This window comes from Mustelus asterias, unplaced genomic scaffold, assembly GCF_964213995.1.
Source record: "Mustelus asterias unplaced genomic scaffold, sMusAst1.hap1.1 HAP1_SCAFFOLD_2008, whole genome shotgun sequence".
In the NCBI taxonomy this organism is placed as follows: domain Eukaryota; kingdom Metazoa; phylum Chordata; class Chondrichthyes; order Carcharhiniformes; family Triakidae; genus Mustelus; species Mustelus asterias.
Genome location: NW_027591953.1, coordinates 35,001 through 45,000, shown reverse-complemented (window position 1 = coordinate 45,000; position 10,000 = coordinate 35,001). Strand labels below are relative to the sequence as shown.

Genomic DNA, 10,000 nt, shown 5'->3' with positions numbered 1-10,000 from the left:
GGCTAATTCAAGTCTCATAGCTCAGCCGCTTCTTCTTTGCCGCTCATGGCAATTCTTTTCCCTCTCTCCTCCTCCTCCTCCTCCTCCTCCTCCTCCTTTGTGCTCTCTCTCCCTCTCGCCGCTTTTCACGTCCTTGCGAGGCGTGGTTGTCTTTCAGCTCAGCCAGCGCCCAAGGGGCAAGACCGTAGCAGCTGAATGTCGTTGAATGTAGCAGCAGACGTAGTCATCCGAGACGCTAGAAGCTGCACGGATCTCCCACATCTCTCACGTGCAATACTTAATCCCAATCACTGACATTTCAAGCACCATTTGAATGATTTTCAAAAAAATTTTAAAACTCTTCCCTTCACTTTTACCTTCTCACAGTGGCCTTTTTTTTTTGGTCAGAGGAGGAGGGAGGGAGGGAAACACTAATGTAGTGTTTGGGGATAACCACTCTGTGACATCAGACCTTCCGCTTCCCACTTCTTGGTGGATATTGCTTGCCTGACTTTTCCCAAAATGCACTGTGACATCAGACCTTCCGCTTCCCACTTCTTGGTGGATATTGCTTGCCTGACTTTTCCCAAAATGCACTGAGACACCAGACCTTCCACTTCCCACTTCTTGGTGGATATTGCTTGTCTGAGTTTTCCCAAAATGCACTGAGATACCAGACCTTCCGCTTCCCACTTCTTGGTAGATACTGCTGGTCTGACATCTCCCAAAATGCACCATTGAAGTCCCTCAGCCGCCTTTACCAGCCACCTGTCTGTCTTTCACCTGAGGAAGCACCCAAGGGGCAAGACCGTAGCAGCTGAATGTCCTGGCAAAGCCAGGCTGAGGGAGCAGCCAAAAGATTGCCTGCCTCTGGGCCGAGGCTGCGGTGACCGTGTGTTGTGGGCAGCCTCTGCTGGCAGCAAAAGCCTACTGCACCTGGTATTCCCAGGCGGTCTCCCATCCAAGTACTAACCAGGCCTGAGTCTGCTTAGCTTCCGAGATCAGACGAGATCGGGCGTTTTCAGACTAGTATGGCCGTAGGCATTGACTGCCCTGCTTTCTGGCTAATTCAAGTCTCATAGCTCAGCCGCTTCTTCTTTGCCGCTCATGGCAATTCTTTTCCCTCTCTCCTCCTCCTCCTCCTCCTCCTCCTCCTTTGTGCTCTCTCTCCCTCTCGCCGCTTTTCACATCCTTGCGAGGCGTGGTTGTCTTTCAGCTCAGCCAGCGCCCAAGGGGCAAGACCGTAGCAGCTGAATGTCCTGGCAAAGCCAGGCTGAGGGAGCAGCCAAAAGATTGCCTGCCTCTGGGCCGAGGCTGCGGTGACCGTGTGTTGTGGGCAGCCTCTGCTGGCAGCAAAAGCCTACTGCACCTGGTATTCCCAGGCGGTCTCCCATCCAAGTACTAACCAGGCCTGAGTCTGCTTAGCTTCCGAGATCAGACGAGATTGGGCGTTTTCAGACTAGTATGGCCGTAGGCATTGACTGCCCTGCTTTCTGGCTAATTCAAGTCTCATAGCTCAGCCGCTTCTTCTTTGCCGCTCATGGCAATTCTTTTCCCTCTCTCCTCCTCCTCCTCCTCCTCCTCCTTTGTGCTCTCTCTCCCTCTCGCCGCTTTTCACATCCTTGCGAGGCGTGGTTGTCTTTCAGCTCAGCCAGCGCCCAAGGGGCAAGACCGTAGCAGCTGAATGTCCTGGCAAAGCCAGGCTGAGGGAGCAGCCAAAAGATTGCCTGCCTCTGGGCCGAGGCTGCGGTGACCGTGTGTTGTGGGCAGCCTCTGCTGGCAGCAAAAGCCTACTGCACCTGGTATTCCCAGGCGGTCTCCCATCCAAGTACTAACCAGGCCTGAGTCTGCTTAGCTTCCGAGATCAGACGAGATCGGGCGTTTTCAGACTAGTATGGCCGTAGGCATTGACTGCCCTGCTTTCTGGCTAATTCAAGTCTCATAGCTCAGCCGCTTCTTCTTTGCCGCTCATGGCAATTCTTTTCCCTCTCTCCTCCTCCTCCTCCTCCTCCTCCTCCTTTGTGCTCTCTCTCCCTCTCGCCGCTTTTCACATCCTTGCGAGGCGTGGTTGTCTTTCAGCTCAGCCAGCGCCCAAGGGGCAAGACCGTAGCAGCTGAATGTCCTGGCAAAGCCAGGCTGAGGGAGCAGCCAAAAGATTGCCTGCCTCTGGGCCGAGGCTGCGGTGACCGTGTGTTGTGGGCAGCCTCTGCTGGCAGCAAAAGCCTACTGCACCTGGTATTCCCAGGCGGTCTCCCATCCAAGTACTAACCAGGCCTGAGTCTGCTTAGCTTCCGAGATCAGACGAGATCGGGCGTTTTCAGACTAGTATGGCCGTAGGCATTGACGGCCCTGCTTTCTGGCTAATTCAAGTCTCATAGCTCAGCCGCTTCTTCTTTGCCGCTCATGGCAATTCTTTTCCCTCTCTCCTCCTCCTCCTCCTCCTCCTCCTTTGTGCTCTCTCTCCCTCTCGCCGCTTTTCACATCCTTGCGAGGCGTGGTTGTCTTTCAGCTCAGCCAGCGCCCAAGGGGCAAGACCGTAGCAGCTGAATGTCCTGGCAAAGCCAGGCTGAGGGAGCAGCCAAAAGATTGCCTGCCTCTGGGCCGAGGCTGCGGTGACCGTGTGTTGTGGGCAGCCTCTGCTGGCAGCAAAAGCCTACTGCACCTGGTATTCCCAGGCGGTCTCCCATCCAAGTACTAACCAGGCCTGAGTCTGCTTAGCTTCCGAGATCAGACGAGATCGGGCGTTTTCAGACTAGTATGGCCGTAGGCATTAACTGCCCTGCTTTCTGGCTAATTCAAGTCTCATAGCTCAGCCGCTTCTTCTTTGCCGCTCATGGCAATTCTTTTCCCTCTCTCCTCCTCCTCCTCCTCCTCCTCCTTTGTGCTCTCTCTCCCTCTCGCCGCTTTTCACATCCTTGCGAGGCGTGGTTGTCTTTCAGCTCAGCCAGCGCCCAAGGGGCAAGACCGTAGCAGCTGAATGTCGTTGAATGTAGCAGCAGACGTAGTCATCCGAGACGCTAGAAGCTGCACGGATCTCCCACATCTCTCACGTGCAATACTTAATCCCAATCACTGACATTTCAAGCACCATTTGAATGATTTTCAAAAAAATTTTAAAACTCTTCCCTTCACTTTTACCTTCTCACAGTGGCCTTTTTTTTTTGGTCAGAGGAGGAGGGAGGGAGGGAGGGAAACACTAATGTAGTGTTTGGGGATAACCACTCTGTGACATCAGACCTTCCGCTTCCCACTTCTTGGTGGATATTGCTTGCCTGACTTTTCCCAAAATGCACTGTGACATCAGACCTTCCGCTTCCCACTTCTTGGTGGATATTGCTTGCCTGACTTTTCCCAAAATGCACTGAGATACCAGACCTTCCACTTCCCACTTCTTGGTGGATATTGCTTGTCTGAGTTTTCCCAAAATGCACTGAGATACCAGACCTTCCGCTTCCCACTTCTTGGTAGATACTGCTGGTCTGACATCTCCCAAAATGCACCATTGAAGTCCCTCAGCCGCCTTTACCAGCCACCTGTCTGTCTTTCACCTGAGGAAGCACCCAAGGGGCAAGACCGTAGCAGCTGAATGTCCTGGCAAAGCCAGGCTGAGGGAGCAGCCAAAAGATTGCCTGCCTCTGGGCCGAGGCTGCGGTGACCGTGTGTTGTGGGCAGCCTCTGCTGGCAGCAAAAGCCTACTGCACCTGGTATTCCCAGGCGGTCTCCCATCCAAGTACTAACCAGGCCTGAGTCTGCTTAGCTTCCGAGATCAGACGAGATCGGGCGTTTTCAGACTAGTATGGCCGTAGGCATTGACTGCCCTGCTTTCTGGCTAATTCAAGTCTCATAGCTCAGCCGCTTCTTCTTTGCCGCTCATGGCAATTCTTTTCCCTCTCTCCTCCTCCTCCTCCTCCTCCTCCTTTGTGCTCTCTCTCCCTCTCGCCGCTTTTCACATCCTTGCGAGGCGTGGTTGTCTTTCAGCTCAGCCAGCGCCCAAGGGGCAAGACCGTAGCAGCTGAATGTCCTGGCAAAGCCAGGCTGAGGGAGCAGCCAAAAGATTGCCTGCCTCTGGGCCGAGGCTGCGGTGACCGTGTGTTGTGGGCAGCCTCTGCTGGCAGCAAAAGCCTACTGCACCTGGTATTCCCAGGCGGTCTCCCATCCAAGTACTAACCAGGCCTGAGTCTGCTTAGCTTCCGAGATCAGACGAGATCGGGCGTTTTCAGACTAGTATGGCCGTAGGCATTGACTGCCCTGCTTTCTGGCTAATTCAAGTCTCATAGCTCAGCCGCTTCTTCTTTGCCGCTCATGGCAATTCTTTTCCCTCTCTCCTCCTCCTCCTCCTCCTCCTCCTCCTTTGTGCTCTCTCTCCCTCTCGCCGCTTTTCACATCCTTGCGAGGCGTGGTTGTCTTTCAGCTCAGCCAGCGCCCAAGGGGCAAGACCGTAGCAGCTGAATGTCCTGGCAAAGCCAGGCTGAGGGAGCAGCCAAAAGATTGCCTGCCTCTGGGCCGAGGCTGCGGTGACCGTGTGTTGTGGGCAGCCTCTGCTGGCAGCAAAAGCCTACTGCACCTGGTATTCCCAGGCGGTCTCCCATCCAAGTACTAACCAGGCCTGAGTCTGCTTAGCTTCCGAGATCAGACGAGATCGGGCGTTTTCAGACTAGTATGGCCGTAGGCATTGACTGCCCTGCTTTCTGGCTAATTCAAGTCTCATAGCTCAGCCGCTTCTTCTTTGCCGCTCATGGCAATTCTTTTCCCTCTCTCCTCCTCCTCCTCCTCCTCCTCCTTTGTGCTCTCTCTCCCTCTCGCCGCTTTTCACATCCTTGCGAGGCGTGGTTGTCTTTCAGCTCAGCCAGCGCCCAAGGGGCAAGACCGTAGCAGCTGAATGTCCTGGCAAAGCCAGGCTGAGGGAGCAGCCAAAAGATTGCCTGCCTCTGGGCCGAGGCTGCGGTGACCGTGTGTTGTGGGCAGCCTCTGCTGGCAGCAAAAGCCTACTGCACCTGGTATTCCCAGGCGGTCTCCCATCCAAGTACTAACCAGGCCTGAGTCTGCTTAGCTTCCGAGATCAGACGAGATCGGGCGTTTTCAGACTAGTATGGCCGTAGGCATTGACTGCCCTGCTTTCTGGCTAATTCAAGTCTCATAGCTCAGCCGCTTCTTCTTTGCCGCTCATGGCAATTCTTTTCCCTCTCTCCTCCTCCTCCTCCTCCTCCTCCTTTGTGCTCTCTCTCCCTCTCGCCGCTTTTCACGTCCTTGCGAGGCGTGGTTGTCTTTCAGCTCAGCCAGCGCCCAAGGGGCAAGACCGTAGCAGCTGAATGTCGTTGAATGTAGCAGCAGACGTAGTCATCCGAGACGCTAGAAGCTGCACGGATCTCCCACATCTCTCACGTGCAATACTTAATCCCAATCACTGACATTTCAAGCACCATTTGAATGATTTTCAAAAAAATTTTAAAACTCTTCCCTTCACTTTTACCTTCTCACAGTGGCCTTTTTTTTTTGGTCAGAGGAGGAGGGAGGGAGGGAAACACTAATGTAGTGTTTGGGGATAACCACTCTGTGACATCAGACCTTCCGCTTCCCACTTCTTGGTGGATATTGCTTGCCTGACTTTTCCCAAAATGCACTGTGACATCAGACCTTCCGCTTCCCACTTCTTGGTGGATATTGCTTGCCTGACTTTTCCCAAAATGCACTGAGATACCAGACCTTCCACTTCCCACTTCTTGGTGGATATTGCTTGTCTGAGTTTTCCCAAAATGCACTGAGATACCAGACCTTCCGCTTCCCACTTCTTGGTAGATACTGCTGGTCTGACATCTCCCAAAATGCACCATTGAAGTCCCTCAGCCGCCTTTACCAGCCACCTGTCTGTCTTTCACCTGAGGAAGCACCCAAGGGGCAAGACCGTAGCAGCTGAATGTCCTGGCAAAGCCAGGCTGAGGGAGCAGCCAAAAGATTGCCTGCCTCTGGGCCGAGGCTGCGGTGACCGTGTGTTGTGGGCAGCCTCTGCTGGCAGCAAAAGCCTACTGCACCTGGTATTCCCAGGCGGTCTCCCATCCAAGTACTAACCAGGCCTGAGTCTGCTTAGCTTCCGAGATCAGACGAGATCGGGCGTTTTCAGACTAGTATGGCCGTAGGCATTGACTGCCCTGCTTTCTGGCTAATTCAAGTCTCATAGCTCAGCCGCTTCTTCTTTGCCGCTCATGGCAATTCTTTTCCCTCTCTCCTCCTCCTCCTCCTTTGTGCTCTCTCTCCCTCTCGCCGCTTTTCACATCCTTGCGAGGCGTGGTTGTCTTTCAGCTCAGCCAGCGCCCAAGGGGCAAGACCGTAGCAGCTGAATGTCCTGGCAAAGCCAGGCTGAGGGAGCAGCCAAAAGATTGCCTGCCTCTGGGCCGAGGCTGCGGTGACCGTGTGTTGTGGGCAGCCTCTGCTGGCAGCAAAAGCCTACTGCACCTGGTATTCCCAGGCGGTCTCCCATCCAAGTACTAACCAGGCCTGAGTCTGCTTAGCTTCCGAGATCAGACGAGATCGGGCGTTTTCAGACTAGTATGGCCGTAGGCATTGACTGCCCTGCTTTCTGGCTAATTCAAGTCTCATAGCTCAGCCGCTTCTTCTTTGCCGCTCATGGCAATTCTTTTCCCTCTCTCCTCCTCCTCCTCCTTTGTGCTCTCTCTCCCTCTCGCCGCTTTTCACATCCTTGCGAGGCGTGGTTGTCTTTCAGCTCAGCCAGCGCCCAAGGGGCAAGACCGTAGCAGCTGAATGTCCTGGCAAAGCCAGGCTGAGGGAGCAGCCAAAAGATTGCCTGCCTCTGGGCCGAGGCTGCGGTGACCGTGTGTTGTGGGCAGCCTCTGCTGGCAGCAAAAGCCTACTGCACCTGGTATTCCCAGGCGGTCTCCCATCCAAGTACTAACCAGGCCTGAGTCTGCTTAGCTTCCGAGATCAGACGAGATTGGGCGTTTTCAGACTAGTATGGCCGTAGGCATTGACTGCCCTGCTTTCTGGCTAATTCAAGTCTCATAGCTCAGCCGCTTCTTCTTTGCCGCTCATGGCAATTCTTTTCCCTCTCTCCTCCTCCTCCTCCTCCTCCTCCTCCTTTGTGCTCTCTCTCCCTCTCGCCGCTTTTCACATCCTTGCGAGGCGTGGTTGTCTTTCAGCTCAGCCAGCGCCCAAGGGGCAAGACCGTAGCAGCTGAATGTCCTGGCAAAGCCAGGCTGAGGGAGCAGCCAAAAGATTGCCTGCCTCTGGGCCGAGGCTGCGGTGACCGTGTGTTGTGGGCAGCCTCTGCTGGCAGCAAAAGCCTACTGCACCTGGTATTCCCAGGCGGTCTCCCATCCAAGTACTAACCAGGCCTGAGTCTGCTTAGCTTCCGAGATCAGACGAGATCGGGCGTTTTCAGACTAGTATGGCCGTAGGCATTGACTGCCCTGCTTTCTGGCTAATTCAAGTCTCATAGCTCAGCCGCTTCTTCTTTGCCGCTCATGGCAATTCTTTTCCCTCTCTCCTCCTCCTCCTCCTCCTCCTCCTCCTTTGTGCTCTCTCTCCCTCTCGCCGCTTTTCACATCCTTGCGAGGCGTGGTTGTCTTTCAGCTCAGCCAGCGCCCAAGGGGCAAGACCGTAGCAGCTGAATGTCCTGGCAAAGCCAGGCTGAGGGAGCAGCCAAAAGATTGCCTGCCTCTGGGCCGAGGCTGCGGTGACCGTGTGTTGTGGGCAGCCTCTGCTGGCAGCAAAAGCCTACTGCACCTGGTATTCCCAGGCGGTCTCCCATCCAAGTACTAACCAGGCCTGAGTCTGCTTAGCTTCCGAGATCAGACGAGATCGGGCGTTTTCAGACTAGTATGGCCGTAGGCATTGACGGCCCTGCTTTCTGGCTAATTCAAGTCTCATAGCTCAGCCGCTTCTTCTTTGCCGCTCATGGCAATTCTTTTCCCTCTCTCCTCCTCCTCCTCCTCCTCCTCCTTTGTGCTCTCTCTCCCTCTCGCCGCTTTTCACATCCTTGCGAGGCGTGGTTGTCTTTCAGCTCAGCCAGCGCCCAAGGGGCAAGACCGTAGCAGCTGAATGTCCTGGCAAAGCCAGGCTGAGGGAGCAGCCAAAAGATTGCCTGCCTCTGGGCCGAGGCTGCGGTGACCGTGTGTTGTGGGCAGCCTCTGCTGGCAGCAAAAGCCTACTGCACCTGGTATTCCCAGGCGGTCTCCCATCCAAGTACTAACCAGGCCTGAGTCTGCTTAGCTTCCGAGATCAGACGAGATCGGGCGTTTTCAGACTAGTATGGCCGTAGGCATTAACTGCCCTGCTTTCTGGCTAATTCAAGTCTCATAGCTCAGCCGCTTCTTCTTTGCCGCTCATGGCAATTCTTTTCCCTCTCTCCTCCTCCTCCTCCTCCTCCTCCTTTGTGCTCTCTCTCCCTCTCGCCGCTTTTCACATCCTTGCGAGGCGTGGTTGTCTTTCAGCTCAGCCAGCGCCCAAGGGGCAAGACCGTAGCAGCTGAATGTCGTTGAATGTAGCAGCAGACGTAGTCATCCGAGACGCTAGAAGCTGCACGGATCTCCCACATCTCTCACGTGCAATACTTAATCCCAATCACTGACATTTCAAGCACCATTTGAATGATTTTCAAAAAAATTTTAAAACTCTTCCCTTCACTTTTACCTTCTCACAGTGGCCTTTTTTTTTTGGTCAGAGGAGGAGGGAGGGAGGGAAACACTAATGTAGTGTTTGGGGATAACCACTCTGTGACATCAGACCTTCCGCTTCCCACTTCTTGGTGGATATTGCTTGCCTGACTTTTCCCAAAATGCACTGTGACATCAGACCTTCCGCTTCCCACTTCTTGGTGGATATTGCTTGCCTGACTTTTCCCAAAATGCACTGAGATACCAGACCTTCCACTTCCCACTTCTTGGTGGATATTGCTTGTCTGAGTTTTCCCAAAATGCACTGAGATACCAGACCTTCCGCTTCCCACTTCTTGGTAGATACTGCTGGTCTGACATCTCCCAAAATGCACCATTGAAGTCCCTCAGCCGCCTTTACCAGCCACCTGTCTGTCTTTCACCTGAGGAAGCACCCAAGGGGCAAGACCGTAGCAGCTGAATGTCCTGGCAAAGCCAGGCTGAGGGAGCAGCCAAAAGATTGCCTGCCTCTGGGCCGAGGCTGCGGTGACCGTGTGTTGTGGGCAGCCTCTGCTGGCAGCAAAAGCCTACTGCACCTGGTATTCCCAGGCGGTCTCCCATCCAAGTACTAACCAGGCCTGAGTCTGCTTAGCTTCCGAGATCAGACGAGATCGGGCGTTTTCAGACTAGTATGGCCGTAGGCATTGACTGCCCTGCTTTCTGGCTAATTCAAGTCTCATAGCTCAGCCGCTTCTTCTTTGCCGCTCATGGCAATTCTTTTCCCTCTCTCCTCCTCCTCCTCCTCCTCCTCCTTTGTGCTCTCTCTCCCTCTCGCCGCTTTTCACATCCTTGCGAGGCGTGGTTGTCTTTCAGCTCAGCCAGCGCCCAAGGGGCAAGACCGTAGCAGCTGAATGTCCTGGCAAAGCCAGGCTGAGGGAGCAGCCAAAAGATTGCCTGCCTCTGGGCCGAGGCTGCGGTGACCGTGTGTTGTGGGCAGCCTCTGCTGGCAGCAAAAGCCTACTGCACCTGGTATTCCCAGGCGGTCTCCCATCCAAGTACTAACCAGGCCTGAGTCTGCTTAGCTTCCGAGATCAGACGAGATCGGGCGTTTTCAGACTAGTATGGCCGTAGGCATTGACTGCCCTGCTTTCTGGCTAATTCAAGTCTCATAGCTCAGCCGCTTCTTCTTTGCCGCTCATGGCAATTCTTTTCCCTCTCTCCTCCTCCTCCTCCTCCTCCTCCTCCTTTGTGCTCTCTCTCCCTCTCGCCGCTTTTCACATCCTTGCGAGGCGTGGTTGTCTTTCAGCTCAGCCAGCGCCCAAGGGGCAAGACCGTAGCAGCTGAATGTCCTGGCAAAGCCAGGCTGAGGGAGCAGCCAAAAGATTGCCTGCCTCTGGGCCGAGGCTGCGGTGACC

The 10,000-nt window shown here is 54.6% G+C and overlaps 17 non-coding genes across 17 annotated transcripts; all 17 read right to left on the bottom strand.

Moving 5' to 3' along the window:
- Positions 1-903: 903 nt before the first annotated feature.
- On the bottom strand, positions 904-1,022 carry LOC144489118 (5S ribosomal RNA). Its single transcript, XR_013496856.1, has one exon. It is a non-coding gene; the product is annotated as a 5S ribosomal RNA (ribosomal RNA).
- A 314-nt stretch (positions 1,023-1,336) lies between these two features.
- On the bottom strand, positions 1,337-1,455 carry LOC144489169 (5S ribosomal RNA). Its single transcript, XR_013496906.1, has one exon. It is a non-coding gene; the product is annotated as a 5S ribosomal RNA (ribosomal RNA).
- A 311-nt stretch (positions 1,456-1,766) lies between these two features.
- LOC144489116 (5S ribosomal RNA) lies at positions 1,767-1,885 on the bottom strand. Its single transcript, XR_013496854.1, has one exon. It is a non-coding gene; the product is annotated as a 5S ribosomal RNA (ribosomal RNA).
- Positions 1,886-2,199: 314 nt separating this feature from the next.
- Positions 2,200-2,318, bottom strand: LOC144489115 (5S ribosomal RNA). Its single transcript, XR_013496853.1, has one exon. It is a non-coding gene; the product is annotated as a 5S ribosomal RNA (ribosomal RNA).
- A 311-nt stretch (positions 2,319-2,629) lies between these two features.
- On the bottom strand, positions 2,630-2,748 carry LOC144489114 (5S ribosomal RNA). The gene has a single exon (XR_013496852.1). It is a non-coding gene; the product is annotated as a 5S ribosomal RNA (ribosomal RNA).
- Positions 2,749-3,668: 920 nt separating this feature from the next.
- Positions 3,669-3,787, bottom strand: LOC144489113 (5S ribosomal RNA). Its single transcript, XR_013496851.1, has one exon. It is a non-coding gene; the product is annotated as a 5S ribosomal RNA (ribosomal RNA).
- Positions 3,788-4,098: 311 nt separating this feature from the next.
- LOC144489112 (5S ribosomal RNA) lies at positions 4,099-4,217 on the bottom strand. The gene has a single exon (XR_013496850.1). It is a non-coding gene; the product is annotated as a 5S ribosomal RNA (ribosomal RNA).
- A 314-nt stretch (positions 4,218-4,531) lies between these two features.
- On the bottom strand, positions 4,532-4,650 carry LOC144489111 (5S ribosomal RNA). Its single transcript, XR_013496849.1, has one exon. It is a non-coding gene; the product is annotated as a 5S ribosomal RNA (ribosomal RNA).
- Positions 4,651-4,961: 311 nt separating this feature from the next.
- LOC144489109 (5S ribosomal RNA) lies at positions 4,962-5,080 on the bottom strand. Its single transcript, XR_013496848.1, has one exon. It is a non-coding gene; the product is annotated as a 5S ribosomal RNA (ribosomal RNA).
- A 916-nt stretch (positions 5,081-5,996) lies between these two features.
- LOC144489108 (5S ribosomal RNA) lies at positions 5,997-6,115 on the bottom strand. Its single transcript, XR_013496847.1, has one exon. It is a non-coding gene; the product is annotated as a 5S ribosomal RNA (ribosomal RNA).
- A 302-nt stretch (positions 6,116-6,417) lies between these two features.
- Positions 6,418-6,536, bottom strand: LOC144489107 (5S ribosomal RNA). The gene has a single exon (XR_013496846.1). It is a non-coding gene; the product is annotated as a 5S ribosomal RNA (ribosomal RNA).
- A 302-nt stretch (positions 6,537-6,838) lies between these two features.
- On the bottom strand, positions 6,839-6,957 carry LOC144489168 (5S ribosomal RNA). Its single transcript, XR_013496905.1, has one exon. It is a non-coding gene; the product is annotated as a 5S ribosomal RNA (ribosomal RNA).
- Positions 6,958-7,271: 314 nt separating this feature from the next.
- Positions 7,272-7,390, bottom strand: LOC144489106 (5S ribosomal RNA). The gene has a single exon (XR_013496845.1). It is a non-coding gene; the product is annotated as a 5S ribosomal RNA (ribosomal RNA).
- Positions 7,391-7,704: 314 nt separating this feature from the next.
- Positions 7,705-7,823, bottom strand: LOC144489104 (5S ribosomal RNA). Its single transcript, XR_013496843.1, has one exon. It is a non-coding gene; the product is annotated as a 5S ribosomal RNA (ribosomal RNA).
- A 311-nt stretch (positions 7,824-8,134) lies between these two features.
- Positions 8,135-8,253, bottom strand: LOC144489103 (5S ribosomal RNA). Its single transcript, XR_013496842.1, has one exon. It is a non-coding gene; the product is annotated as a 5S ribosomal RNA (ribosomal RNA).
- Positions 8,254-9,169: 916 nt separating this feature from the next.
- Positions 9,170-9,288, bottom strand: LOC144489102 (5S ribosomal RNA). Its single transcript, XR_013496841.1, has one exon. It is a non-coding gene; the product is annotated as a 5S ribosomal RNA (ribosomal RNA).
- A 311-nt stretch (positions 9,289-9,599) lies between these two features.
- Positions 9,600-9,718, bottom strand: LOC144489101 (5S ribosomal RNA). Its single transcript, XR_013496840.1, has one exon. It is a non-coding gene; the product is annotated as a 5S ribosomal RNA (ribosomal RNA).
- Between the last annotated feature and the right edge of the window lie 282 nt (positions 9,719-10,000).